The sequence below is a fragment of the Caloenas nicobarica genome, chromosome 8, assembly GCF_036013445.1.
Source record: "Caloenas nicobarica isolate bCalNic1 chromosome 8, bCalNic1.hap1, whole genome shotgun sequence".
In the NCBI taxonomy this organism is placed as follows: Eukaryota; Metazoa; Chordata; class Aves; order Columbiformes; family Columbidae; genus Caloenas; species Caloenas nicobarica.
In genome coordinates, this window is record NC_088252.1 from 23234140 (window position 1) to 23261323 (window position 27184).

The following is a 27184-nucleotide window of genomic DNA, read 5'->3' on the forward strand; positions in this document are numbered from 1 at the left end:
AGATGTTGCAGGCTTTACAAATTCCAGCATAAGTATTTTCATGACATTTATCACTGCTAAATTCTTTCAGACAATTTTTTTTCCTGCAAGAAGCACACAGGCAGTTTCCTCCTTGAGGAAGACGTGTTCACGTGTGGCCTCGGCTCCAGCTATCGACCCTCTCCTCCCATCATCCTTCCAGGTCCATCACAAACAAGAACTGCGTAGTTTCCCCAGGGGCTACGGTGGCGACCAGCCTTGAGCAGCACTGGTCCTGCAGAGCTGGTCCCCCCTTTCACAAGTGGAATTTGATGTAAGACTTGTGTGCTCAGAGCCTGCTTCTCGTCTGACCATTCATACGGAGCCTCTCCCAGAAACCTCATTGTTCCACACCAGATTACAGCCTCCAAAGCCCTCCATAAGGTTTCTTCTTGTTGGCCAAGGCGCGCACCATCGTCACCCATCAGGGTCACGCCAGACCACTGCTACCATGACAAGTCCTGAGCAACCTCACCCAACCTTGAAGCTAACCCTGCTGTGAGCCAGGGGCTGCATGAGAGACCTGCAAGGTCCTTCCTACCTAAACTGTTGGAGGACTATAGATCTCAGATAAGAGACACACGGAAATACCATCAATCACATCAACTCCCCAAGAAACCCCCCAACGCTGGGGGTTGGACTAGATGACCTTTGAAGGTCCTTTCCAACCCAAACTATTATATGATTCCCCAGTCCCCCAGCTCCTCCTATGGATGTGGAAACCCTCTGCCTATGCACTGCACCTAGAAGGGTGCTTTCCTGGCCGCAGCAGAAGACACACACCACTACCTGGCTACAAAGCTAGATGCAAGCAGGAGATACTCAGATAGCTAATGTGTTGGATGCTACTAAAGCCAGATGGGCAGAGCCAGAAGTTGCTGCTGGACTGTGCAGGAACCCGCTTGTTCTTGGGAGAGCACCAACAAGTCCCCATTCCTGGAGGTGACCACAGAGGCAGAGAGCACATATTTCAACCACCATTTAAATCACAAACAAATTTCCACTGAGAGCTAAGTTCCCAGGAAGTTTAGCTCTCCACAGTCTGGTTTCATGTATTCGATCTTCCCAGGAACATCACCAAGCTCTCTGGTTGACAGGAAGTCTAAACATTGTGCAGTACTAGGCAGTTTCGTGAGAGTGAACTGTGTACCAACGCAATACTCACGACTACCCAGGAATCTGAAACATACAGTTTATCTCTGAAGAATAACATGGGTTTTGGTACCCGCCAAAAAACAGGATCTGAAACAACCAGCTCCGTTCAAATTTCACATATTCGCAGAAGAAGGTGTTTGTGAAGAGGACTCCACAAGCACATCACTTCTCTAATATGTGCCCAGTTTAGTTTCACCTGTTTCCATATGCTCCCTTCCCAATTCCTACAACCTGCTTGCACATCCTGTTTCACTATGAACATGAGCTTCTGCCCCAGGGCAGCCTTCACTTCTCCTCATGGGGTGAGCTTAAGTAACAGTCAAAATGTGAGCAAAAAGACCAGACAAGTTTACCCTTCTTGCTCACTCCAGGCTCTGAGTCTGATCAAGGCATTGCCAAGGCTGTAGCAACTCTTCACCGTAAGCATTGGGCACTGCCAAAATGGCAAACAGTGACAGGTCCACCATTAGTCATCCATCAAGAAGATGGTAAAGCAACCTCTGAAAAAGTAGCAGAAGGCAGAGGAGGTCTCCCAGAACAAGGGAGGATGAGCAAAACACACAAGTAGGGAGAAGCCCCAAGTTTCAGTGATGTGGAGGAGAACAAGGATGCTGGAGGTGAGCGCAGGTCTGAGGAACAACAAGGACAAGTGAGGGTGACAATCTGAAGAAGTCAAGCAGAAGCTGAAGCATGTAGAAGAGCCAACTCAAGCAGAGGGGGTTCTGAAAACAGCCCCCACCAGCAAAGGACTCACAAGCAATCACAGTAAGACTCCCTCTTGCCAAATGCTGGTGCTTTTCTGGATGGACCTCTTCATCTGAGGACTTCTGCTGTTTAAATTTAATTCTTCATTTAGGAGGTACGATTTTGAATTTTAAATGCACACTGAAAATTTGCCCTCAAAATGCCTTTTGCTGAAAATCAAAATACACACAGGAAACCTTGCCATGCTGGCAACAGGGACCTTTCTGTGTGCAAGCGTGTGTGCGGAAGCAGGTGCTTGTGCACAAACACATGCACATTCACACCTCTGCTACAGCTTTTTCGGAAAAGGGTTGTTCCCCTACACGTCCTCAGAGGGAGAACAGGAACAGGGGGAGCACGCAGGGCTGTGGCACAGCCACACTGTGCTCCACCGCTCCAGCCTCGGAGGCACCAACATCTCCCTGCAGGTCTCATCGGTCCCTTGCCTGCAGGCACATCGTCCTGCAGCAAACGGCTGCATCACCCCCTGGACTGCAGCCACCGCTGGAGCACCAGGCTGGGCCACCCCTGCCCTTGCACTGCTCCATGGGTTACTGAAGGAGAGGACGGTGTCTTCAGAGCCTGGGATGCAACAACGGAATTTTAAAAGGATGCTCGAGACGTCATCAGGACTTAAAATTGTTCTGCTGCGTTATTAACATCACAACCCTGCTCCAGACCTGACCTGGTTTCATTATCTCAACTTCCCACCCCTTAAGTGAGTTTGCCGAGAGATTTTTAAGAAACAGAACAAGGCTGCGACCAATTTTCAGGCCTTCCAATTTAGCCATTAAGAAAGGAAAAAATCCTACGTTTCTCTCTTGTTTTTCTAAATAAAAATAATGTATAGCCCTAACTTGATAATAAATATGCTCAAAAGCTGTCCTTAAGTAAAAGCTTTTGATAATAAATTGCCTGTGCTAACTGCTATTTTACTGTTGAATTTTTTATTGTTGCTTAAGCACTGCAATTATGCTAATAAGCCTGAGAGGATGGTACACTAAAGTATTGAATGTGACAGATATAATACTCAATAAAATGTTAATCTTACCTGAAAATTGGAATCAAAGAGTCTTATTAGTATTTATGGATACAGCATCTCCAACATGTTTCTTTAGAGGAATATATATATATGCAATAGATATTTCCAAATATACCCTGCTGTTTCTCATGCCTCCATACGACTCAATTCAAGGTGGCTATTACTGCTGCTGCTAATTGCCAGTCCCTTTTAGAATAAGAAGAAAAAAGAGTGTCAGCATCTGTGCCATGCAAAATCCCTGCATATTGTTGGGCTTTTCCCCTTGGTTCCTTGAGGATGGCAGCTGCCCATGGGGATGGGGACACCTCTCTCCAACTCATGGCAGGGCCACCAAGCTTGGCAGGGCGCAGCAGCACACAGCGAAGCACTGCTCTGCCACCCTCGGTCATCTATTTTTTCCCCAATACCTCTATTCTGGTGTGCAAGGCAGGTAAATCCAGAAAAGGGTTAAGTTATTTACAGGCACTGGAGAAACAGCTTGTGGATTTTAAGATGGGACTAAACACTAATTTATTTATTTTATTTTTTCAAAACTTTTCAGCCGATGCTGACAAGAAACCAAACCCATCTGTTTCACTGCAAGATACGGCATTGCAGAGTTGGATCCAGAGCCACTGGGCTGTCATGGGCGATTTGTCACTCAGGTGCCACAAGACTTTCCACAAGTTGCACTGCATTTTGCACTGTTATTTCATCACCCAGCCCCAGTCTGCTTTCTCAACTGATAGTATAATTTTTTCAGCAAGCAAGCTGCCTTTTACCACAGGTAGCTTTTTTTTTTGGCCAAACTTATGGGTCTCAGACACAACCTCAAGGCTTCACTGACATGCACTTTTCTGTGGGTAAAGCAAGTTGTCCTCAACACGTTCACCTTCTCATCTACGAAAGAAGGAAAAAATAACATCAGAAGAGCCACATGCTTCTGACAAACTATATTTACATTCATGACCAGGCTCTATAGTGAGACTGTTTCTACACAACGGACTGGTGTGGTTTTCAAACACCGCAGGTTAATGCCGAAATAGCAGCTGCTGGCTTCCAGCTTCTCACGTTGCTCTCACAGTAGTAAATTCTGCTGACAGGACCACAGAAACATGGATAATCACCATTACACTTTCTGACAGACAAGCAAGATTCTTGCTGCTGGACGCTGCAAGCCTCCTTGGTGGCAAACGTTAGGTGGGAGATGTCTAGGAGCTGTTTCAATGAACAGTCACAGCGGGGAAAACCCAACCAGCTGCCCAGCAAAATCTGGGATTTCCAAAGTGCTCAAAGACCACAAAGCTGCCCACAGGGTGCTACACACCAGGACGTGCCAGGACTTTCTTAAGCAATGCTTGCACTCAGAGCAAGACGTCTGTTCTGGAGTGCATGGATAGAAACAGGACTGCTTTGCCAGACACAGAGCTACGAGCAGCTCCACAAAGCCTCTTTGGCAGGTGTAAGCAAGCAGCGGCAGCATTAGAAAAACAAACAAACAAACAAAAAAATCAGTTGCAAAATCAAATAAAACTACTAATTGACTGATCTTGCACCTCGCAGAGTCGGGAGAAGCACCCGGGGCTCCTCTGCCCCAACTCAGCCCCAGCACAAGATGCCAGACACCAAATCTTCGGGCGCAGCCGCATGTGAACCAGGCACAGAGCTGCAATGTGCTGCAAGACGGTGAAGCAACCACTCCCATCAAGGTGGCGGGACTCATCTCTGCCATGTTAAGTGAGTCTTGTCATTATTTTCAGCCCTGCAGGGAAATCTAAATTGAACTTTGGCATATTGTTTTCTTTTGCTAAGCAGCAACGCTTGAATGTTAACTCTGGTCCTGACAGGCATATTTATGGAGTATTCTTTGCAAATAATCTTACCCTGACCAGTCCAAAAGGTCAGAATCAGGAAAAAAATAATAATAACAGCAGTAAAAAAAGCATAAGGTTGGAAAACCATCACTGCCATTGGCACAACCCCTCAACTTATTAACCATCCATGCAACAAGGTGAGCTGCAAGGTCTTAGATTTATTTGATTGATTGAGATCAAAAGATCAGGGGGCACACAGTAAATTGTATCTTTTCATGAATGCATTTTGCTTTCAAGATTTGAGCAGATAGTTGCAGGAGCTGAAAAGCTCAAGAGAAAAAAAAATAAAAAGGAAAAGAGAAAAAACATGTACAAAGGTGACTTCAGAAAGACATCCCTTTATTTCTCTCTTGACACCATCTGCATTTCTTAGAGCTATTTGAAAGTTTCTTCCATGTTCTTATACCCTTGGGACACAACAGCTTATCTCTGCTAAACAGGAGATGATAACAAACAATAAGAACTAGTATAACTCCAGGGGAGACACCACTATTTGCTGACATTAAGGTTGAAAGGTAAATATTAGAGAAACCAAACAAATCCCAAACAAAGTCCAACAGGAGGTTGAAGAATTTCCCATTGAAGTCCAGGTGTCCCTATGAGGCAGGACAGGTATCTCACCATCCTTCTGAGCCACACAGGGAAGATGAAGCACCTGAACCCCGCTCCCCCTGTGACGATGGCTCCGATGCCACCTGAGCCCCAGGCAGGTTTGTCACCTGCAGTTCCCAGGGGAGCAAGGGAACTAAATGAGCAGCCACTTTCAGGACATGATTTCAAGACCCAGGTGGTGGGCTAGCATTTCTAAACACAGAAAAAGCCTGCTGCATTCACTGTTAGGACAAACGCAGCGGAGAACAGGAACAGAAGAACAAGAAAAGAAAAAGGAAACTCTCCGCCATCTCATCATACCCCTAAAAAACAACAAGGAAAAGTAATCATTCAGTTCCTGTCTGTGTGTTCCACGTGATATTTGTATTTTGCTTAGTATACCTGCATCTGTAGCATTGTGTTCTTATGTCACAATAAAATAGATGAGAGTACTCATCTAGGAGTAAAAGTAAAGCCCTTACATGGATCACAGGAGAGACCCAAACTCCCAGAACTTGCTACAAAGGAACCAGAACTGATACCACCTCCTGTTTTTGTTACAAGTTTACATTACATGCCAAGGGCTGAGGACTGAACTCCTTTTTCCATGAGCTTACACTTTCGCCCAGAACAGCACCATTAAGGTAACAAAGGCACCGAGCACCGGAGTTAATCACTGTTGCATCAAAGGTCATCATCAGACCAGGCAGCTCCTTCTACACAAACACACTGAGCTTCGCCTTTTGCCTTATTAGTTTTACATAAGGTTAAGATGAGAATTTCAGATTCTCCAATTTCTAACCATCAACAGCTTAGGAGGACTCTGCACAAGTCATCTGGTCCACTTTCCCACCGCATGGAAGGATCAGTTCTCCTAAAAGCACACCTGATGGAACTTTGCTAACTGGCTCTTAGACCTTTCCGACAACTGAAACTTCCTAAACTCCTCGGGCAATGCACTCCAGCACTCAGCTGTTCTTCATGCAGGAGATCATTTACTAATGTCTCATCTAAATTTCTCTTGCTGCAACTTCAGCTTGTAATTTGTCTTATTTACAGTGGGCAGATTTACAGTTTATTCCCTCTCTCCACAAGTTCACTATTTCCAAAATTTATAAGCCAAGGCACCAGGGTGGATTTCCCTCTCTCTGCCACTCTGTTTCGGTTCAAAGCACATTCTTGATCTTGTGTCTCTGCGTGTATTTTTCTTACCCCGAGAGAACAGGCAGCTAGGGTATCACAAGGCTGTTTCAAGAGAAGACGCTAACATCCAAAGGCGATGCATTTAGGCACACACAGATATAAAGTATTCTGAAATAAGAAAAAGAAAGGATTTGTCTTTAGGATGGTAGGCAGAAGGCCCAGTAGTAAGGAAAAATCAGCAATCCCGAAGTGCAATTTCTTCCACCCCATTTAACATTCAAACAGATCTTCAAAAGCAACATCAATGACTGTAGATACATCATGTGCCACCTCTCAAACTTGGCCACATTTTCTCAGACAAGCACCATAAGGGTTTGATAAATCTGTGTTCTAGGAAACAAAGTGCTCACTGACTTCACAGAAAGTTCTGCCAAGCTATAAGTGATATCCAGTACACATGAAAATCAGAAGGCTCTGACTCCAAAGCTTTATTCACTGTGACAGAGGACAAATCTTAATGTTGCCACTGGTGGCTTTATTTACAGTGTCACTGAAGCCAATAGAGGCAAGACTTGTAGCCTACTCTGAGATTTGAGTGTGTAAAATTATGGGAGAGAGCCAGAGAAGAAAAGAAGTCCAATGAAAAATCATGTTAACTTTCATGTTCACTGCATAGTCCTTACCCCCAAACTTCAGGATGATTCATCTAGAGAGAAAGAGAAAAAAAGAAAAAAAATTCTCTCAAATCCAAAGGCCTGGTGACAATGAAAAAAGAATAAAGAAAGGATTTAACATCAACAGTGCTGGGAAGCACAGCAGGAAAGCTCCAAGTAACAAAAACATCCCAAATTTCACAAGAGAGAACAAGCAACAAGGGACAGCAGCGACAGTACATTTGCCTTCCTACTTTTGGAGGCTCTCAGAAGAACAGAGCCAGACAATGTCAGACCATCTGCCACAACAGCACTTTCACCAGTGGACCACTTTCTGGACTCCACCCCATCTAAACGCCTGTCTCCCCTTAGCAGGGGCTGCTGCTTGCCCCAAAGGATCAAGTGGATTTGTAACAAATACGCCTTTTCTGAGAGCTGAAGCCAGGAGCCACTCAATTTGCCTCCTGCTGTGGAAACAAGATGCCTGTTGCATGTCCAAGGATATGCCAAGGCAACAACTCGGAGTCTTCTCTCTTGCCTGCACCATCCAACTATCCCTTTTGCTACTGCACTTTGTCCATCATCAAGTTTCCACCTTGGATGTTTTCTTTTTCAATCCTTCTCAGCTGCCCTGGGCTTTTGCTTTCCTTGATCATTTCCACTCTTACCAAGGCCAACACTTACAGCCAGCCCAACTGCCATCAGCACAGGAAGGTGACACGCTCCTATTTGGCACTGATTTGATAACTGAAGTGCTATTTGCAAGGCTAAAGAGGAATACCAGCACCGATAACGTCCCTACAGCACAGTAGCTGGGGACACTGAGCAATAAATACCTTTCAATGAAGATCTCAAAGTAATCTCAAAATGTATGATGGCCAACAGATAAAAGTTTAAACACATGCCCATCTTTAAGGGTGAAAGTAGCTCCAAAGGCTTCAATGAGACCATCTGCAGCATCAGACACATTACCTCCCAAAATACTAGTGAGATAAGGATTTTCAGCGAGGGACAGAGATACAAAAAGTGCTTCCACCAAGAAAATACACCCATTTCTACAGCCAAATTACAACAGCTGTTGAAAACCATGGAGTAGCAGTGAATGGCAGCCCAGGACAGGGAGCCAAGATGACTACCACATGCAATTGAAACTGCCAAGGGATTAAGTTAGGCCAAATGTAATTACACAAACTGGAACCTGGCCAGGGTACTGCCTGGTTTAAGAAAATTAAAAGAGGTGTTCAAAAGTTTCAGAGACAGAGTCCTCCTCCTGTTAATTATTTGGTGAGTCAGTCGGCTGAAGTCTCAGTACTCTGGGAGGCTGTCTGAAAAAGGGGAAAAAAATGAGGCATAAATTTGAAAGGCATTAGAAGCGATTAGCAAAAGCCTTTGTTCTCCATGGCAATCCTTGCTGCACTAGTGCATGAAAGCCTTTCATGTTCATGCTGAAAAGTGGCCTTAGTTCCTTTGATACTTCTGGGAGGAAGTATTTAAATTTACAAATATCCCGCTGTCAGAAGTTACAGACAACAGTCAAGGAACCTCTGCGTATCCCAGCCAGGTCGTACCTAGCTCTAAATCCAGTTCTCGGGAGGGCACTAAAGGGAGGAATACAAACAAGGGCACATGGAAGCTCGTTGAGACCTGGAGCAACATTTACCCTAGTTGCGAGCAGTGTATAAAAGCTGGGTCATATGGAAAAAAAGGAGGTTGCAACCATGTGGGGCAGTGGCCTCCTCACCTTCATTCAGTTTTCAGAAGATGGGGAGCATGGAAGGCAGGCAATGGTAAGGAGAGCAGAAAGGATACTTCGTGGTCTGGCAGCTGAGCATCACTTTGAAAGATTAGATCCTGCTTATGCCTCTGCCTTAAACCTCCTGAACAATAAGAGGAAAGTCACATAAAACAAATTTGCCCCAGACATTTATTGCTGTGCATTTTCTGGCTAAAGACACAGAGAGATCACATCCAGAAGAAACAAGAAGTAGCAGTCATGGATTGAGATCCTCTGTTCAATCTCTAATTGAGACTTGTACTATAACCATGTACAGTGCTACAAAAGATGAAGTGTTCTGTAAAAACAGGCCTTGTAAGTCTCAGTTTTGGCATCTGAAAGTAGTAGATGCCTCTGCTACCTCTGCATCTGAAAATTATCATTAGAGATACACTCATTACTGTCTTTGAAGCAGTTGGATGTGACAGTAAAAGCAGTACTGAACTGGAGATAAACCTTTTTGGGTAGCTTATTCAGTGAAATGTTCAGATGATGCACACTAAATAAACCAATTTTTTGACTGATGTGAGAAAAAAAAACAGGAAGATTAAACAACTATCTTCTCAACAAGTGCTGTACGCCAGGCATGTTGAGTGACATGGTTTCCTTGCAAAGCGACAGCAGGTGAACATACAACCGAAGGCTCTGACATACTGATTTCACGCACTTTGGGGTGGTGGGGTTTTTTTGTTTCTTTTTAAATTTTTTTTCCCTTCTCTCCCCTTTTCAGAAAACAAGCCAGGAAAACACAGACATTTCACAGCACAGATCGGTGCAATGGCCTAAGCGTGGATGCAAGCAGCAGCTCACTTCTCTCCCATGGGGAACAGTCAATGTGCGCAAGTTCTGGTGGGACAACTGGTACCACAGCACACTCTGCCCCAGCCCAGCAACACCTCCTCCAACACACGGCTCCGTAACGAGCAGAGCGAGAACGAAGAGCACAGGAGAAAGTCTGCGACGTCTCACAATGGTGTGCAAACACCAAGGGCAAGCAACCGTGGAAAAAGGTTGCCGTCTCTGCTGAACAAGTGCAAGCTGTCGCTCTCCCAAAATGTAAAAATTTAGTCAGTCTTTCAGATAGCAAAACCACAAATATCGCAAATTCCTCGTCCTTGGCACTCCTCTGACAAGGCGAGTCACTTCCTTGGAGTTCTCAGGCACCACTGAGACAGCAAGGACACAGAATTCCTTTATTAACAGGAGCAAAACAGTCCTTCCCATTCTTCCCAGACGCCTTCCAACCAGCCTCCTCTGAAGCAGCTCCACTGCTTTAGCTGGAAAAACCCGCAAAAAGAGGTTTCGCTGGAAGCAAGGACCTATTGTTGGAAACGAGAGCCCAACTGGTGCAAGTCAGAAAAGGCTGCAAGCAGCAGTATTATAATGGGGTTTTGAGTTTAAAATATTCTGCAAGGTCAACACAGAGCACGTACTTATCTCCGGGTCTGTACATGCCCCAGGCTATACGCACCAACAGCACTATGCCACAGGCAGCCAAGTCTCTCACGCTGGGACTCCGCAGCAGAGCCACCAGCAGCTCCCAGCCCCAAGCGCCCTAATTAGCAAAAGGTGGAGAGGACACTTAACGACGTCGTTGCTCTGAACAGCAGATGGAGTCGGGATGAAAAGCCGCGCATCGCCCATGCAAGGAGCACTCGCCACCGCCAGAGCCACACGCAGGGACCACTGCACCAAAGGGCAAAGCACAGCACTGATGCTATGCAAACCGCAAATAGTATATTTTTTTTTTTTTAACATGATCACTCACACCAGGCCAACCCACACAGCAGATACTGGGGAGAGCAGAGCAGCTTGAAGGGTTTCACGGTGAAGAGGGACCTGCTGCCAAGAAGAGAAGGTGGCTGAGGTGGCCGGAGCATGAGAGAAAGGTGTCCCTGCAAGGCAGCAGTGATTAACTGATACTGATAATGGCCTCTAGCGCCTGAAACAGAGCACAAGGAAATGGCATGGAAAGGACTAATGCCAAGCAGTAATAAAGACAGAGCCAAGGCTGTTGCTCAAATACAAATTATTTTTTGCCCAAGTTAGTTGTTGCTAAAAAAAAAAAAAAGTTTCCACATGCAGAGACATCCTGTTCGCTGTATAAAATTAAAGGGATGATTCAAGTGGGAACAGCTTTCCGTAAGCAGGGAGGGGGGGAATCAATTTCAGGTTGCTATGGACAACTGGGCTGTCTCCTGCAAAACTAAATCGGATTCAGCTCTAAGAATCTGAACGCTAAACATTCCCTGAAATATAACACACACACGCGCTCTCTAAATAAATAAACGCAATAAAATACAGTCCTGTGTCATCTCCTGGTTTTTTGGCTGAACTAAGGACATGCCCAAACCTGCTAATTACTGCAAAATACAGGACTGAAGTTTTGGCTCATCAGTGGCTTTCTGACTGCCAGTGCAACACCGACCGCTGCCTTCCAGGGGAAAAGATATTTAACAGCAGAGTGGCATTTGGCAAACTGAACTAGAGCAGCACCCAGATTCACCTCGCTCTGGGCCCTTTCGTGTGCTCCGCGCTTGCAGCAGGATCTAAAACAACGTTCTGCTGATCCTGCAGAGCTCAGCTAGCAAGGGCCGGAGAAAGCTCACCCTGGGGCTTTTGAGCATGTCCTAGCTAATACTGGATGGAGGCAGTTTAACCTGCCCACGGTGCTTGAATAGCCTGAATAGAAACAACACCCTCCACCTGCACAGTTGACCTGTGGTCAGAGCAGCCAGGTAGGATCCTTGAACGGAGGGACCGCTGGGGACAACACAATGGCCATGGTCTGACGGCTGTCTTCTCCCCATACCATGCACTGGAATAATTTCAAACAGGTCTTAAGCACCATCCTCGCTCCCTGCAGCAAGTACAGGTGCAGGGGTACAAGGCTGCATCACCTCTACACCTGTGGGACATTCTCCTCCAGCACACCCTCCATCAGCACCCCAGAGCAACCCACTGCAAACCACAGACCCCCCCAGTCCTAACACCCCCCTGAACGAGGAGGTCAGGGAGCGATGGCAGCCCTGGGAGCCTCACCGTGCCTCCGTGCTGGGCACATTAATCCCTGTGGTCCTCAGGAGCCCAGGGGAAGTTGGGAGAGGCACTTAGGAAAGCAGAGGCACAATTTGGCAAAGATTGGAGCCACCAACCAGGAGCTGCATCAGGCTTCTCGTGGGCTGGAAGAATACGAAATCAAGGTGGAGGAGAGATGGTGCCCCATGAAATAAGGGAAGTAGGCAAGGGATGACTGTGCTGCAGGCGTGCAAGCACCTGCTCCAGCATGGCCTCTGGCACGATGAGCTGTACAGCAAGTGATGTTCCTCTAGTCACGCTGAGCTCAGCACCAACTGTGCAGCATCTTTCTGCATCATGGACAGACACAGGGGATGGACACCAGGCTGTCACAGCAGCCCGCTGCGAAAACAAAGGGTAAGAGCTGGACACCAGACTCCAAACCCCTAGTCAGAGAGGATGGAGCAAAAAAGATGAGGCACCTGATTTTGTACCCTTCCCCCAAAAACTGTTAAGTGACCAAATAAATCCATCTAGATCGATTTCTCCATCAATACAAAAGGAAAAATTCCCATCCCATGATACTATGAGTCTTAATTTTATGGAGCAGTCAATGTTCTTCCAATGAAACACAGCATTAAAAGACTTTATTAGCAAAATCAATGATGTGTGCGAAGACAGTCCCCCATGGCTTAAAAAAAAAAATCTACAAAATTATGAAACTGATAGTAATAAAGAACATTATGCGATTATTACAGTTGTTTTACAGGATTCTCTAATCGTGATGGCCTCAGCTTCTGATAAGACACCTTAAGCCAGTACCACAAAAAAAAAAAAAAGCAACAGAAGCTCAGCATTCCCCTGCACTTAGACGGTGCAAAAATGTCACCTGCTTTGTGTTTATTGAATTATAATACCTTTTTTCGTTTTCCCCCTAGGAAGATGATAACATTCTGGAAACAAAAACACCACAACTTTTACAGAAATATTTACCAGCTGCCTGTCTCTTTCTTCTTCTCCACCAGTTCCAGTGTTTTGTTGCAGTAGAAAAGCAAATGGGGGAGATTTACTCACACTTAAACCTAGCAGAAATGGAAGCGAGAGAGGCTGTGACTTTTCAGCACCAACAAAACACATGATGGTCCTTAACCACACACACGGGTCAGGCACCTGCAGCATCTGAACACCTTCTGCAACCAACGCACCCAGTGGGGAGACATGGAGCCCTGACACCCATTTCCCCCCCACTGGCTTCCCACGATGTGCAGCCACAACGCCCAACCCACAGCTGGGGCTTTGCCTGAGCACGGCTCCCCTCCAACATCCCACCCAGCACCAGCTGTGGCAGACAGGGCAGCTGGATCTCCCCATCTTCAGGAGGAAGCCAGATTCACACAGGAACCCAACTGCAAGTCGAGCAACCGAAGCAACCTCTGTTCTCACCTCCCATGGGATGCTATGAGCAAAATCAACCCTCCCAGCCTGCCAGTCTTCTCACCTACTAGCCATCATCCATTTCAATGTCATCGTAAAGAGCTCAGAAAGTCAAGAAATTCAAGCACTACCAAATCCAACACTCACCAAGCCCACTGTTCAATTTTTCAGTTAGCTCCAGCTAATGAACAAGGAGCACCGAGGAGTCCCAGGTATCGCAAAGCACTCAGAGTTCACGTGCTTATGTGAAGTGGTGCCAAAAAAATGACACCTGCCAGCTCTACCCCAAATGTTTTGCCTTGCACCCATAGCTATCCATTCACAAGAGTCTAATGTCCACTCAGAGGGAAAAAAATATGGTCTCTTTACTCCACCTGGCTTTAAACAACATCCAGATGCATGTGGGGATGGATGAGGAAAGAGAAACAAGAATACTCAACAGATGTTTTAATTAGCATAGATTTGCCATTCCTCTTTCTTCTGCCATCAAACTCCTCTATTATCCTCGTTGGATAATTTACAGTGCTTGTTGCAAAGTAGTCTCTGAGAACAGAGACAGCATACACTTGATAATGCAGAAGTTCAAAAAGCTGAGCCACGCATGACCTGCAAGCAGATTGTTGCTATTTCCTTGCATGTATAAAAGGGCTTTGCCTTCATGCAATGCTGGAACTTGTCATCATGAAGCACCCTCCTACTACAACATGGCCCAGAGGAGCTACTATTTTGGGTCCTAATAACATGCTTGGTTTTACAGGAAAGCAAAAAGCAGAGTAACAGGGAACAACCCAGCTGTCAAGTAGGGAAACAGATGGGATCCTCGCAGAGCTACACAGATTGCCTTAGTCAAGTGCTGTCACAGCCCATCCTCGAGATGGGAAAGCACAGTGCAGGAGCTAGATGAAAGGAGCTTGTGAAATTAAGTAGCATCATCACCTCCACAAGGCCTGTGAAGAGACAATAGAGAATTGCTTTCCAGGCACTCTGATCCCAAGGCAATAAAACATGACTCAAAGTTGTTTGTTAGGCTGGTTTTTCCCCTACTAGAAATGCCTTTTGGCTGAGTGACAGTTGCCCGGTTCTCCCACTTGTTTGGTCCCCACCAAACACAGAGAGCATGCATGGAAAGATGCGCCAGGAAGCACAGGTGACAACCACGGTCTTGGAAAAGCTCTTCCTTTGGAAGTGAGCACAAACAAGGCTGGTTGGGGGTGTCCCTGCCCGCATGGCCCCAGGTGCTGGCAGGCAGGCTGGCTGCCCATGCACAAGCAGCGCTGTGATTCACTGCACCGTGGCTTCTAGTCCACAATTTGGCTTCCAAACAGTCTAGGAAACCACAGCACCTGCCATGGCGGTTCAGGTCCTGTGTCGAAGGAGGTGCCTTTGCACACCATGAGTCAGTGGCGAACCAGGAGAGGTGATGGACCAGCCTGACCTTCCTCATTCAAACTCACGAGAGGATGCTAAACCCAAGCTAACAAACCAGTGCTCTAGAAACCCAGGCACACTCGGAGATATTAGTGCCCATATCTAACAAATACAGGGCCTGTGCCTCATATCTACAGTCTGAACTCACAGAAGAGCAGCCCCCGGGGCCAGCTGGCTATTCATGCCTGTAGTTATTTAAGCAACAAAGGCTGCACACAGAGGGAAGGCTGGAGCCAGATTCTGAATGAAGTACCAGGATCGATTCCCTTTATCTACCCTCCGCCTCTCGCTAACTGGAAAATACTATTCAGGGAAAATATAATTTAAAGGCAGATGCTAATGATGAATCAGATTGATTTTTAGAGCAAGAAATTAGATGTATTTGCAGTCTACCTGCTTGCAGCTTGCCAAGAGTCATAGCAAGTTTCAGGACAACCCAGCATCCTCTCCTCTTCCTCATTCCAGCCCCTTTCCCTGTTCTGTCTCCCACAAAGGAAAGAAAAAACCCTCACAGGAAAGAAATTCCCTTACACAAGACAACTAAGTGTTGCCAGGAGCCAGCTCAATGCTGGCTTCCCTCTCCCTGCAAAATAGCACAGAGCCTGAATTTATGGATGTGCAGAGGGTCCACTTTCCAGGGAACAGCAAATTCCAAGCATGCAGCTGGGAGGAATGCATCGTATGTCTGGTATTCACGCTGCGCCCTCTTTTCCTCTTCCTTTTTTTGGCCGTATAAGGAGCTGAGCACAGCAGGCAGGGCCAGGGAGCACAGTGCTGCCCGACCAACGCTGTTAGACTTCCAGCTCGGTTTGTCTTTACTGGAAATCCAATCAATCCGTCTAGGAAAAAGGCTAGTGCGCGCACCACAGAGCATCAGGCTCAGGCATCACATTCCTGAGATCCAGGGTAAAAAGAGGAGCAAGGTGAACTAGACCAGCCCAGCAAGGCTCCCCACAAAGATACATGCACACGTAGATATGCGCAGGCAATAGTTTTCTTACTTACATTGGAGGTAATGGGCGTGCTAACTTAAAAACCAGTGATTATTACGGCTGCAGTCCTAAAGGGCTGTTTCCCAGGTCAGCAGCGCTCAAGTCATATCCGCAGAGGAAATAAAAGGCAACCTGGCCTTCGGTGCATGCACCTGGGGCTGGGAGGATTACATGCCCTCAGCCACAGAGAAATTCATCCTCTCTAACATGCACAGGTTATAAACGGGAATGTGGGAGCACACTTTAGAGATGCAAATCACTGATTTTTTTCCCAAAGTCCCAACAATCTCTAAGTGAAAGTCTATTACAGCATGTCAGCAGCAGACTAGGATTTCCACATCCCCAATGCAATTACAATGTTACACTCTAAAAAACAAAACCTTTTTGCCATTGTTGCTGCTTCTGTAAACAACAGGCTATTCCTGTGAGGATGCGGGACTTTGCAGGAGTAAAAAGGAGAAAAGACAGACATGCTTCTCCACCCAAGGCAGAAAATCCTGGATCACAAATACCCAGGAAGAATCCGCATCAAGTCTCCTTTCTCAACTCCCCTGTTTGGCATCAGAAGAGCAGCTCTCATTTCGTCCCACAGGAGAGTGGTGACAACAGCTCCCAGAAAGAAGGAAGAACACAGACACATTGCCAATGTCCAGCTTGTCTCTAGTTCAGTCCTGGCTTTTTCTTGCATACAGAAGACCTGAAAAGATCTGCACCACCATCTATGCTTTTCCTCACCCTCAGCTGCTTCGGAGAAAAATTATTCTGTCCGCTTTCTTCAGCCAGGCACCAGAGTCCCAAGCGAGGCCACAATAGAGCTGGCCAGGAACAAGATGGGAAACCTTAAATAAATCAGCAACCTGGCCCACTTCCCCAAGTGTGTTGCCTTCAACCCAAGCTGGTTCTTGATGCCTTGAAAGATGATGCAAATCCTCCATAACAGGCAGGTTTGCAGTCTTCTGCCCTAGATACCTTCTCATTCCAGTGCCCAAAATACAAAGATTAACTTAATCCTGAGGCAGGAGGTTTAATCTTGCTCCCAATTTTATTATTTTGCCAATACTCATTAGCACTGAAATAATTCTTCTTAGGTCATTGGCCACAGAAGCCTCCTCTCAACACCACATGCCCTGGATTACAGGTTGGGTGACAGTTGTTTTTTGGTTTGGTTTGTTTGGGTTTTTTTTTTTTGGTTGGTTGGCTGGGTGTTTTTTACCAGTTTCAAGATTCTCGGCTTTGATTGACCATCGTATGTGTCCGTGTATGGGGACTGGGAGAACAGACACACCAAAGCTGCCTTCCGACTTACAGACATATCTCTGTGCTTCAGAGGCTATCCCAATGCTTTCAGTCCCTCCACAAATGCATTTAGAGGGCAGGACACTGCTGGGCAGAAGCGGGATGTTCCCCATCAGCATCAAGCTAACCTCCCTCTCTATGGAAACTTATTGGTGCTGCCTTGGGCAGCAGCTCACGACCCACCCAACCGCCCTGTCCTGTCCTCCCACCCCTGCCAAACAGGATGAGTCCCATCCCCTTCTTAGTACCGGCACTTTTGGGCTGCAGCTCCCCATCCTCCCCTTGCAGGTCCAGTCCCACCTCCTGCAGCTGCCTGCTCTCAACGGTGGCCAGAAACCTCCTCGTGATGTCCAAATACAGTCTTCAACCTCCACCTGCTGTACTGAGATGGAGACAGGGATGCTCTGAAGCACCCAGTGGAGTGACTTGGATGAAGAGACATGGTTGAAACTCAACTGGGGGAGGGGAAGATTTCTAGCCTCATTAATAACAGCCTGAAATTAAAAGCAGAGCTTGTAGTACAGCTGCGATTCCAGCTACCCCGCTGCTCGTGTTAACAGTGTGGCTTTATTATGGTCAGGGATTAAAACCAGCTCCAACAATTAAAGGAGAGGAAAAAAGAAAGAAAAAAAGATGACTGAATGAAAGAACCACCACCACCAAAAAATCAGTAAAATAAAAAATTCCTGTGGGCTGAAATGATTAGCAAAAAAAAAAAAAAAAGTTGTGCGCTGTGAGTAGTAAGAGTGAATGCCTCCCTTCCTACTGCCAACAAGCCCACACATGCACCTCACCAAGTGTATCTGTCCCGTACCCACGGGAAGCCACCCAGTGCCCTGTGGCTCAAGCACCAGCCACCATCGGTCCCCATGGGATGTCACCTCCCGCCCCATAGCAAGTGCTCTGTGACGACCCAGCTTGGAAACCTTCCTCACTCCTACTGCCTAAATGCTACACCATTTAAAAAAAAAAAAAAAAAAAAAAAAGAAAAGAAAAATGTCTTGCAACAAATGACTAACGCGCCTGGAACTTCTCAGGAGGCACCAGTCCTCGGTGAGCAGCCGGAGGAGGTGGAGGGGCAAGAGGTGGGGAGGATCAGCAGATCCATGCAGCTGCTCGCAAGAGCCGAGCAGAAGCACGCACACATTTCTTCGAGGTGAGCTGGCTGCCCAACGGTTGCTCAAAAGGCGATCGATCACCCTGCGTGTCCCAACGCCTGCCCACGGCAGCCCTGCTGCCAGCTGGTGAGGCCGGACACCTTCGTGGCTAGCAGCTGGAAGAGTACACCGAATTTAAACATCCTGAAGTTAAGAGGATGAGAAGCCAGTAGGAAGCCTCAGTTCGTCATGTCTTGGTAGATTAGCTGACACCTTTAAGGGCTCGGTCGATGCTGCTGAGATTTGAACCTACTTTCTTTTTTTACGTGAATTTGAAGGAATAAATCCACAAGAAGGGGAGAGGAAGATAGTTTTCCTCCTTGTCCCCCCGTTCCTGACACATAAAACATCACTCTTTCTTTTCAAGCGCTGGCAGCACACCAAGAGGACCAAATCTCTGCAGACAAACCACCAAAGGGGCGCAAGTTTGACAATCAGGTGGGCATCCGCCACTCGAGTACATGGGACCGTGAGCCCAGTCCTTCCCAAGGGCAGTGAGCCCAGACCTGCATGGGAACAACTACAGGGACCGGGGCTATGCAGGGTCCTCAAAAGCCCTGGGAAACAGAAGGACAAATAAAAATAACTTCAAAACAATCACTTCCCTGCCAGCGCATGAACCAACAAACAGAATGGGAGCAGGTGAAATAGACATTGAAAGCCATTTCTCCAGGTTTCCAAGGTTGAGCAATTTTTCACACCCTGAAATCCCAAGACGGGGCAGCCCTGGCCTGGGGAGGGGGGCTGTGGGGTGCAGCCCTCCCCAGTGCCCATGCAGGACCTCCCACCGTCTTGGCATGCACAGCGGGACCCGCTGCTTCTCTCTGGTTATGGGGAGAGCACAGAGGCAGGAGGTCCATATTCACCCATCAGATCTGAGCCTCATCTTTGCTCTGGGACAGAGGCAGAATCACTTTCCATAAAGGACTTACACTCCCTTACCAGGGATGCGACTATTAGGTGACAAAGTCTTTGCCATTTATGGAGACGGAATGGTGGATTCAGGTAAGTTTTTGCTGCTGTAATGAAGGATGATGATGCCCGACCCAAACAAAGAAGATCCATCGTTATATGACACTGCATGTGTCTAGACAGCTGCTCTTAAAAGCCTGCCAAGAACTTTTACACTGCTAGTTTTCATAAGCTCAGAAACTCCAAGCCAGGCTGTGCAAACCGTTTATAATTCCCTTCACTGTAGGGCTACAGTACAATTGTACTTGAAGCCGTGTCTGCAGAAATATCACAGCAAAGGTGGCAAGTCCCCAGCAACCACACAGCTGTCTGCACCATGTCCAGGGCTGGTTTGATAGTGTAAGTAAACCAAAACCTCCTCTTTTTTCCCAGCAGAAGTCTCCAGTGTTTCAAAAACACTCAAATTAAAACTAACAAACGCCACAATACACTTTCTCAGACACCAGAGGACTTTTTAAATACCAAGGTGACTGCAACCAGAAATCACCACAGCTTAATAAATTTGGGTGAAGTTACTTCTCGGTGGTTTCAGCTAAAGGGCTTGGCCTCGTGTTTGCAGCAGGCTGGGAGCGCACATGGTCACCGCAGCTCAGCCAACGTTCAGCAGGACAACAAACCACCTCCCTGCAGCCTTGCAACCCCATGAAGAGAAGAGTTATCCCCACTTTGCAGACGGAAGAATGAAGTTCAGAGCTATGCTGCTGCATCACACTCACTCCTGGATGGAAAACCAAAGGATGCTTGAAAGACACGGGATGGTGGCTGCACCAGGTACAGCCTGGCAGGAGGTAAATGGACTGCAGCTTGGGGAAAGCACAAGGGAGCAGGAGGAGCTCGGCAAGTGCCAGCCAGCAAGGAAGGTGCTGTGGCCATAAGGCGGCAAAGAACAGTTCTTCCAAAGGAGGAGACCTCACAGTGGAGCTGGGAAAGGGAGAGAGGAGGTCCCCAGGTCCCCCAGCTAATCCCAGAAAGGTTTCAGCCCATTGCTATCAATCACGCTTTTAACCACACCACTCATAACCTTTAACAGAGGCAGAAACAACAGTGTGTCACACAGCTACCCAGGAACAGGAGGTGAAGCCCATGGCACGTCTCCTTTGACAACAGCCAAAACACATTGCACGGAATTTGCACTTGGATGATTCAGATCCTGTCCTTACAAACAGGTGCTACAGTCTTTATCCTACATAGGACAACTGCATTGAGAAAGACTCCTCCTTTTGCCCCAGTATTTGTGACCCTCTATGTCACAGCTTTCTGTGTGCAAACAATGCCCATCCCTGCACAGGCAGATGGGGATGAACACTATGGCTGGTGTCAAGTGGGGTTGCTCCTTCTCTTAAAAACCTGTGCTTCCTGCTCCACTAGAAGAATCCACATCTGCTCAGATACCCCAAATGGTCAAAATCAGGCAAATGCTGAGTACTACCTTCCCTTAGAGACTTCACTAACAAACATCTGAGCAAAATCACAATGGGCCACCTGCATGTACTCCTCCAAAAAAATGTATTTGGTTCAAAGCACTTCTCCCTCATCTCCTCTGACGTAAGATCATATTTTTCTGCTAGTAGCTGAGGTGCTGCTGACACCCTGAGCAGGAGACTGATCACCTTTCAGAGCTTCAAAGTCCCAGTGAAATAATCAGCTGCAGCTCAGGGTGGAAATCAGCACTGAGACTAGTAGTCCTCATTAACTAAAATACCTCTAGAACTTCCTTTAGAGTATTATTGGAATTTATCTGGTTAAACATGCTAATATATCAAACCCACCAAAGACTTAAACTTTGTACCTATACAATGCAAGAACACGTTCATTACAAATGTCATAACACACCTACAAGAAACTGTTACTGCATTTCCAGAGAAGGAAATCTAGGCATGAGCAGTGGGTTGTCAGAGAGAAAAAGTACTACAGTCAAGGAAAGAACTCTGGTTTGCCCCATTTTCCAGCCTATCACAGACTTGTGTACCCAACGACCAAAGTCTTTCCTTATTAAATGAAGAACCAACCACCCTTCTGGGGCAACACCTCAAGCTTTGTTTTTTTGTTCCCATTTTAGCATGTGCGAGTCATGAGGAGCTAAGGGGACCTCTGAGCTGCTGCTTCTCAGAGAGACCAGACACTCCTGAACAATGGTTCTCAGTAGTTCAAAGCTGGCACCTTCCAGTTTCCACCTAGTTCCTTGGTTCACAAAAGATATTCTACGATCCTCCTTCTAGATTGACAAGTCCACTTTTGCACTACCCTCTGATAAACGCAAACGGACATTTGATACAAAGGAACATGCGTTGGGACAGCAAGGAGATGTTAGCATTGCGCAAACAAGCCTTCGGCACTACATCATACATGGAGATGAATGCCCCAAGATCCTATCCTCTTGCTAAAGTACCGTTTACATTAGTGGGACTTAAAGTGCATTTTAAACATTAGCTGAGAAGTCCCCTCAGTAAAGCGGGTGATCCAGGCACCTTCACAGGAGCCAACCTCCACGCTAGGGTAACCTGAACTTAGAAGGTTTTGCTTGGGCCGACACTGGAGAGAAGACTCAATCAGGAAAGCACCCAATGTCACTGCTAGTCTTGGCAAAGTCGGATTTACTACAGTGATGACTAGAAAGAGGATCTGCCTAGTCTGGAAGCCAGAGGTCCAAAAGGTAAGCCAAAAAGTAACTCATTCCCTTTCCTAGCAAACTGTGTTTTCAGCTGGAAGTCGCTTTGGCAGCCTTCCTACCAGAGGATGCGGCAGGTCAAGACAAGGGTTCACTCCCGGCCAGGCCGAGTGGGGACACGAAACACAAGAACAGACAGCGCTTTGCAAACATGGGCTGAAACACCAAGAGGACTTCATCTCCTGGACAGCAAGGGACGCTGCTGGCCAGGGTTGCTGGGTTCCAGCAAGCACTGACCTGCAGCAGAGCAAGGATGGAGGAAGTACCAAGGCATGTGGAAGAGCAGCCAAGGCAAGTCTTCAGGCACCCAGCTGCACCACACCTGCCTCGCGAATACCTTCGATTTCTCTTTTCTGCAAAAATCAAATGTGGTAGCATTTCATAAAAAAAAAATGTCACCTCAACTCCTTATTAAAGGTAATTTCCTCTCCCACCCCTTTTTTCATTAACGACACTCAAGCATTCAAATGATCCTGTTATTTCCAGGCAAAGTATTAGTCTTCTTATGAAGAACCTATATATTAACACAATCTATTGTTACAAATCTAAAAAGTTCTACTAAAAAAATCAATTCAGAGGCAGCGTCCCATCCACCTGAATAGGAATTTACTTACATAAACCTCACACACGGGGAAACCCATAAGTGCTTGGGGAACAATTCTCATATGGGGAAAAGATGCAGCAGTAACCACATTACTCTTATAGGCAGTAGCTATCCACTTAAATATTATACAATGCACCTGCTTATTATTCTTATTACACAATATCGCATTCAAATCCATGCTGCAGGCATCCCACTCATTGCAAAAAAGACATTAAAGGGAAGCAATCTATAGTAGCACATTACACCACACCAATTCCAAGCAGGCTGTCATTCCGATCACACCAGATGGCATTTTGACTCCAACAGTATCCTTCAGTGAAACACCCTTGTTACAGCATTATCTTGCTATGTGGAGTCCTTTTGAAATGAATGGTAAAAGTTCTCTTAGTCATTTCAAAAGGACTATGTTGATCAGAGCAGTTTAACTTTTCACATCATCTTTTCCAATAATTTGCAAAGCAGTGAGGCCAAAATAGCCCATCTTTAAGGAAAAAATTTAAAATAAATAAAATCAGCACCTGCCTTAGGAAGGAACTACAGAACAGAGCTGTGTATCCCAAATCAAGGGAGCCTTATGTGCCATTTCAGGTCAACTCAGAAAATCGCTTAAGCACATGATTAACTTTAATATGTGCTGAAGTTGCTTTGACTTCCGTAGGACTTAAGCATATACTTACTGCTCTCCTGTACAGAAATACTCCCTTAAACCAGATCCTGTTTTGTAGGGATGCTGCATATACACACACACACACGTGCAGCTCATGCCCTCAGCAAAGCTCTGGCTCCCCAGCCTAGCTCCAAACCAGACCACCTTAATTCTATGCCCAGCTATGGACCTAAATGTTTCATCCCGAACTTTAAATAAACACCACCCTGAGGTCTGGAAGTGATTTATCTGGGACAGGGACTTTATGAAAAGTCAGCTTGAGGTTTCAGACTTGGTAAGTGATGCAAAGGCTGATGAGAGACACTACAACACACCAGCATTGCAGATCTGTCCAAGAAGAGGTGGCCTCCCTGGGCCCAGTTACATCTGCTCTGGACCACACTGTGGGATCCAGCAGGATCTTGGTTTCCCAGTTCACTGTGCCACAGAGACGAGGGGTCACGGTCTGGTGCAGCAGCCAACTGCTCACAAAGGACCACAGTTACTGTCCCACATTCTGCTCACAGCCACCACCATGCAACTCAATATACCCCCCACCATGGCAACCAGTGCAGTGGTGTCTCACCACAGAGCCAAGAGCAAGGAAGGATGCAAAAAGTGACTGAAAGCACCTCTTCAGTCCTGCCCAGCAAGGTGGGCTGAGGGACTACAGCAGTGACCAAAAGGCACCTGAAGCATCCCTATCAAGGAGCTCTTGTGTTTCAAAATAGAACCTTAACCCAACAAAGCCCCTTTGTCCATCCCTTCCCTTCACCAGCTACTCTCTTGCTGTTAAAGTTAATTGCAAGCACATTGTTCCTACAGCTTGTTTGATAGAAAAGCACTCCAACTACGTAGGGGCTTGGTTTTCCCATCTTCCGCATTCTCAGGGCAATGTAATAAATTATTAGTATATATGTCAGCTTTGCAAACAACTACAGCATCCATGCTGAGTGCCTGTGCATGGCATGCTGTTTCTCAGTGTGATTCAAAGTAGCCAAGATATTAAAATCCCACAAAGAAGTGAGTTTCTAATGGAAAAATTGATAGGCCAGATGTTGACATTGATGATTATTTTGCTAGCCCGAGGCAGAGCCCAAACCCCTCTAGGTTAGAGGGCCTCACCCTTTCCCTTTCCTCAATGACCCACATAACAGTCTAGCTGCTCCCACAGCCACCCACCCCTTGGGTTACTTGCCCAGAACAGTGATGCACACAATCTTCTCCAAGCCCTGGCCCTTCCCCTGTGTTAATCACTGCTCCAAAAGCACATGGATAAGGGATCAACAAGCTCTTCAGTGCTGAAGTTGGCATGGGAGTAGAAATACTTTGCAGTAAGACATCAAATGCTGCATTCAGGATTTGGATTCCACCAGCTCAATGGTTCCACACAACCTTCCCTTTGGGGAAGCCCCAACTGAACAAAACTCAACTCCACTTCAATGCTCTGTTAAGCAGTGCAGGATTACTTTATTTTACCTCTTGAAATCTAACTCTTTTGAATGCCACCTGGCAAAAAATATTATAAGAAATCTCTGTAGATTAGAGATCTCAAGGTCTTAAGATCAAGCCCTTTACCAGGCAGCAGGAAAGGATCAGGAGAGCAAAATACATGCTCCCAGTGGACCAACAACTTCCCTGTGCCTGGGCTTGATGTCCAATTCAAACTCACACTGGCCTTTTTAGCCTGCTTCTACCCAATGTGGTGAAACTGGCTCCAGGAGCAATGGAGCTGCCTGACACGCAGCTTTGTGCCCAAGGTCAAGAGCAAAGGTGCTGCTTACCAGGGCTGCTGCGCAAAGGGGCACCAAGCGATGCTGTTCCCTCCTGCAATGCAGCTTCGGGGCTCCTCTGGGATCTCCCGCACCACGTGCAATGGGATCCTGCATCTCCAGCATCACAGGGGCTCATAAAGCTAGGGAGAAGTCTCAATCTGTGCTCTCACACAGAAGGGCAAGGGGGTTTGAACCAGAGGGTCCCAACACACCTCCCAGAAGAATAAAACCAAGTACTATCCAAAAGAAAACAGAAAAGTTTATTGCCTGTGCCATTTAAATATGGATTTCTATTACAGAAACACACCAGGAGCCCCCTGCCTCCCTCCCTCAGCCCCTGCACAGAAACACGTCATCTTTCTCCAAAGGTGACAAACGAGCAAATAAGACCAGAGGTGACAGAGGCAGGAGGAGGACAGTTGCAGGGTGCTGCAGCTTCCCATTTCAAAGCAACAAACTCCTTCCACCATTAAGTTCAACTGAGTGTCAATGAAGGGTAAGACTTGAGAAAAATACAGGTAGTTTCAAGACCTATGTTTGTGCCAAGTCCTTTGCTTGCCTTTTCAGTACGTTGAAAAAAATTTTAAAAATAAATAAATAAATAAATAAAATCACAGAGTTTCAGTAGTTTCTTTCTCCACCAGTTGCTGTGGGAAAATCCTGCACAAACATTGGAGAAACTAGCTACTTTGAAACACAAAAATGATTGCACACATCTATTTAACATGAAGCGAAACAGAAAAACATGGTTTTCCCCAAATTGTAGTGCGAAATTTTGATAAAAGGGAATGTTATTTTCTTTGAAGCTAGTGCCGCCCTTTCAAGCCGTGCTTCAGTCGCCTGAATCATGTGCCAAGACCACCAACGTGATGCAATTTCCATCTCCAAAGCTTTGGTCTTGTAGGATTTACTCGTTTAAGCTGCGAGAGAGAGAAGCACATTACATACTGCTGACGGCGTGCACTTGTGCGTGTGAACACAGATGAGGATGATGTGAGATTAGGACAAACTTGCAGGGAATTAGCCCAGCGGGTTATTTACTCCATGGCAGCACAGATTAAAAGGGCTGACTGTCCCTTTGGCCTTATGAGCACTCACGTGAGTTATCAAGCACGTTTTATGAGCGGGAAGGGGAGGAGATTTCATCATCCAGGCAAATATCTCTATAAATAAACAGTCGGTGCATTTAATGAACAGCACTTTGCATATGATCAGCATGACACCTCCTGGGATCCTGAAACGCCTTATGAAGAAAAGCTCTTTTTTAGCATCCCTGGGGTGGGTGGGCTGGATCAGTCCCAGCTGACAGGCAGGTATGTTGAGTCAGAAGGGCTGACTCCCCACCCCACAATCTCATGGTCCTCAGACAGGACCACTCCTGCCCAGTACGCTCCAGTTCAGCAGCATGACCAGCAGTTAAAGCCTCCCAGTCCCACCCTGGCATGGACAAGCACTTTGCTTGTGCCCTGTCCCATCGGACCAGGCTTCAGGCTCTCGAGGGATTTAGTGGCAGAAACCAGGCGGCCTCATTCCTACTGACCCATTCTCACCGTAACATATTTCTCATTTCCGAGCGACTGGCTGTTCTCTCTCAGTTCTGGTTAATATTATTTGTGTTTTAATGCTTTCTAGGAACCATTCCAGCTTTACATCACAACAAATACCACTCGGTAGGGGAAACACTTAATCTGCCTGGCTGCGCTTCGGGTACTTTGCTTTAGGAACTGGTCCAGGCAGTCGCAGAAGCAGCAGCACCTGCCCCACGACCAGAGCAATCCCCACACACACTCAGCCCCACTGGGGATGTGACCCATAGGTCTGAAGGTGACTTCGACCAAGGTTGAACTCTGGAGGTCCTCCAGAAATCCTCCAAGGAGCATGAGTAAGCAAAATGCAGAGAAACCCACAAAAGCTCAAGATCAAAGGACTCTTTGGGTTCTTTTTCTTTGCAGACACATTGGGTACTTCCCATTTTCTTCCTCTTTGGTCTCACCAGCGGCAGGTCTTCCCGTGGCCATTGTTGCTATAGTACGTGTATGACTGAGGCTGAGCTGGTGTTGTAAAACACACAGGAGGTTTCCACAGCACCACTTACCAGAAGGGGAAGCTGGGGCAGAGAGAAGCATGGGAGGTGCTTCTCCGAGCTTCGAGAATCAATTCACTTGAGACTATTGATTCTGATAGTAAGCTTGAGAGAGGCCTTTTTAATTTAAGAATTTCC

General features: G+C 46.6%; 1 protein-coding gene across 6 annotated transcripts in view; it reads right to left on the reverse strand.

Moving 5' to 3' along the window:
* Window positions 1-27184, reverse strand: part of LPP (LIM domain containing preferred translocation partner in lipoma) — a 344425-nt gene that overhangs the window by 268567 nt on the left and 48674 nt on the right. The window contains exons 4-5 of one of the 6 annotated variants that reach the window (XM_065639704.1): window positions 7230-7252; window positions 6616-6714 (exon numbers count right to left, since the gene is read on the reverse strand). The exons of 3 other annotated variants lie outside the window; for them this stretch is intronic. The gene's annotated coding sequence lies outside the window, so the exon portion shown is untranslated. Of the gene's footprint in view, window positions 1-6615; window positions 6715-7229; window positions 7253-22175; window positions 22241-27184 lie in introns of those variants that run through there. 2 more of the 6 variants (XM_065639706.1, XM_065639707.1) reach the window with 2 other exon arrangements.